At 43.4% G+C, this 3,859-nt stretch overlaps 1 pseudogene; it reads right to left on the bottom strand.

Moving 5' to 3' along the window:
* Positions 1 to 1,875: 1,875 nt before the first annotated feature.
* LOC128730081 (calcium/calmodulin-dependent protein kinase type 1-like) lies at positions 1,876 to 2,567 on the bottom strand (annotated as a pseudogene).
* Between the last annotated feature and the right edge of the window lie 1,292 nt (positions 2,568 to 3,859).

Below are 3,859 nucleotides of genomic sequence, written 5' to 3'. Positions count from 1 at the left end.
TCTCTCAGTGAAAAGGGGTTACTGACCGGATGAGGGACGACAAATGCTATAAAGTACATTAACCCATACAATGACTAAATAGGGTGTAATAAAATAAGTAAAAAGAAAGGTTAATGATTAGTCAAACGTTAGAAGATTTTAGAAGCAGCTGTCGAGGAATTGTTGAAATTGCAAGCTAAGTTAAAAAAAAAATCCAAAAAACAAAAACATTCAAAACAAAAAACCTTATCAAGCTAAATATCAGCATGCAAGCGAACCTTTTATCGTGAAGTTGAATCCTTTTTTCGTTGAACACGAATCCAATATTCCGATTCAAAAATGAGGAATTTTCATTGACTCTTCACCGGAAGCAGTTTTCGAATTGAAACTAAGTGAAAATAAGCAGAATTTTGTAACCATGGGCGCGTGTTCAATCAGTCAAGCCGCTCCTGAAGCACCTTTTTGATGTTAAAAAAGCGACAGCACTTAGACAAAATTATGATGGATGAGACCTGACGGGTTAGCAGATTGAGTGGTAAAGCCCGTTCCGCCGTACCACCTAATGAAGAAGCATTCCAAGACATCACCAATGCCGTAAAATTAGCATGCAAAAGTGTGGAAAATCCAGGCTCAATCTTGTGCAAAACTTAGAGCCATCAAAAATAAGCGGGGAACCTGGAAACACTTTCGCAGAAATTATCTAATTTGTACGTGGACAAATTAATACCAGTTGACGTAGCAAATCAAATGGCTACTCCAGCTGGAGTTAATGCACTTATTAACGGTGTATCCAGTGCCGAAGTTTAAAATTATACTAAACGCCGGAGAATTCCAATCCGTCAAAAAGGCAATTCAAAAAATAAATGAAACTCAACCTTCAAATGAAGCTCAAGTCCTCAGTTTCAATTCAAGAGGACGTGGAAAAGCAAGTTTCAGAGGCAACAATGAATACTCCAATTTTTCAAATAACAGAACCGGCAACGGGTCTACTGCCCACTTTAATCAGTTTTATGGTAATTTTTACCGAAAGCCAAACCGAAGAGGACATGGAAGAGGACAGCATTTTAGAGGCAATTTCAGAGGAAATGTTAACAACAGAGGGAGAAATAACTCCTATTCGTACAATTTCCCAAACAATCACAGGACTGGGCAAAATAACGGCGTTTTTTACGCACAGGCGGGAAACGACCCAGTCCCCCAACAATTGCTAGCTGGGGGAATAGACCAAGGTCAAACTTCTCTACCGCCACCGAACCAATACGTTCACCAACATATAACAGAACAGAGAAGATAAGTAAGGCATGTTATAGTGTGAATACGAATTGTTCAAATTTTATAATAATTAACCTTGGATTTTCAAGCTCAGAGCGTACTTTGCTAGTAGACTCCGGAGCAGAGCTATCAATTTTCAAAATTAATCAGATTAATCTACCCCCACCGGTAAATGCAGAGGAAAAATGTGCTATTACGGGAATAAACAATTTACCAGTGGAAACTTTGGGCTCTACAATGACAAAAATGACGTTTTTCAAACAATGTAGAAGTTGACCACTCATTTCAACTGGTGGACTCCAACTTCCCGATTCCAACTGATGAGAGAGAGAACCGAAGAGAAAGAGAAGAGAAGCAAATAAACAAACAAAACAAAGAGCTTCCTGCACGTCACGTGAACAATTAACCGAACAACTTTGGGCGCAAGTTTTCGAAGGACCACGATCACGAGTAAAGCGAACAAACGAGACCGCTAGGACGCGCGGCCGGCGACCTTCCGTACAATTCGGTCAAATTCATCCGCTTCTAACCTACGGCTATAGGGCACCCGACTGGCTGGCTGGCCGCTTTCGGCCAATTACTTACTGCTAGAGGCCGCCGTAGTAGTGTCCGCCGGTGCATTGCTTATTCGTGACGCAGAGCGTCTGCTTTCCAGCGCGATTTGGCAAAGTTCTTCTTCAGCTGCTCGGACACGGTACCGTGGATGTGCTTGCTGCTGGCCGCGTTGCCCGAGATCCAGGGAACACGTGAACCGCCTCTCCACGTTCACGCACATCAGATGAACGGATGAAGTCCTTCGCACGAGTCGCTGATCTCGTCCCAGTACGGTGAGTCGAACACGAACTCACCGTTCACGGTTCTGGGCGAACACAGCAGGATGTACGAGATGACGCCTATGCTCCACACGTCCACCGCCTTTGCACCCCGAAATCCTCCATCTTCGAGAGACCAAAGTCACTGATCATGATCTTGCTGTCTTCCGCCGGGCTGTAGTACAGCAGGTTCTCCGGTTTCAGGTCCCGGTGCACCTCGAACGTCTCCAGCAGCTGGACGATGTTGGGATGCGCAAACCGGGGTTGTCCCTCCCAGTGGCGGATCCGGTCGTGTGCACATCGCGCTTACCATCGCTTCAACACCCGGATCTCGTTCTCCCGGAGAGCGAGTCCTCCTTGCCCTTGTGCGCCCCTTTTTTGTCAATGATCTTGACCGCGTACTGTTGGGCGGTTTCCTTGGCAGCTTGTCGCAGCCATCCTTCACGTCACGTTGCGCACCTTCTTGCCCGAGTCCTTCTGCCCGAACAGGGGCCATCTCGCGCACTAAGCACCCGCTGGGTTTGCCGGGCCCGGCGGGCAACACTGGCTACTGCAGCTCGCTGTTGTCCTTTGATGCTGACGGGTTCTACTCGCTTGGGTGCTGGCGGCTTTTTTTTTTCTTCTTTGTTTCGCCCACCGTTTGTCCTTCAGTGAAAAAAAAAAAGGGGCCCTTTTTTGCTAAAACGTTACTCGTTTTGTGAAGGCGCCGAAGCCGAAGCCAGCGTGGCCAGTGACACAATCAGTTTTTGCTACTACACCACTACAGCGTACACGTCCCGGTGGTTTCCGGTGGTTGATTACGGGCGCATTAAGGAACGGGTGCCGGTTTCTCCGCTTGTGCGCTCGTTCCGTCGCGTCAAATTGTGCCACCATCGAAACCGTGCCACAACCCGGTTCGTCGTCGTCGTCGTCGCCGTGTTCCTGGCAGGATTTTGTCCCTCGACCACCTCGAGCGACAGTGGTGTGTGCCTTCTGGGTTTTTTGATTGTTGTTGCTCTCTCTCTCTCTCTCTCTCTCGCGCGCGCGCGCTCCTGGAGGAACGCGATCTCTTAGCAGGCTTATCTCGGCTGCTGCAACACGATCGATTTAGAGGGCTTCGCGTGCCATGGCCAACATACTCGGACGGGCACACGTACACGGGACACACAAAAATTTTTTTGAGATCGATGATGTACTAAAAAAATTTTTTTCATATCAAGGATGTACTAAAAAAATTTTTTTTGATCGAGGATGTACTAAAAAAAATTTTTTTCATATCAAGGATGTACTAAAAAAATTTTTTTTGATCGAGGATGTACTAAAAAAATTTTTTTTAGATCGAGGATGTACTAAAAAAATTTTTTTGATCGAGGATGTACTAAAAAAATTTTTTTTAGATCGAGGATGTACTAAAAAAATTTTTTTAGATCGAGGATGTACTAAAAATTTTTTTAGATCGTGGATGTACTAAAAAAATTTTTTTAGATCGAGGATGTACTAAAAAAATTTTTTTTGATCGAGGATGTACTAAAAAAATTTTTTCATATCAAGGATGTACTAAAAAATTTTTTTAGATCGAGGATGTACTAGAAAATTTTTTTTTAAATCGAGGATGTACTAAAAAAATTTTTTTTAGATCAAAGATGTACTAAAAAAATTTTGTTAGATCGAGGATGTACTAAAAATATTTTTTTAGATCGAGGATGTACTAAAAAAATTTTTTTCATATCAAGGATGTACTAAAAAAATTTTTTTAGATCGAGGATGTACTAAAAAAATTTTTTTAGATCGTGGATGTACTAAAAAAATTTTTTTAG

Source organism: Anopheles nili, unplaced genomic scaffold (assembly GCF_943737925.1).
Source record: "Anopheles nili unplaced genomic scaffold, idAnoNiliSN_F5_01 U_low_cov_4, whole genome shotgun sequence".
NCBI lineage: Eukaryota > Metazoa > Arthropoda > Insecta > Diptera > Culicidae > Anopheles > Anopheles nili.
This window is presented reverse-complemented; position numbering and strand designations above follow the sequence as displayed.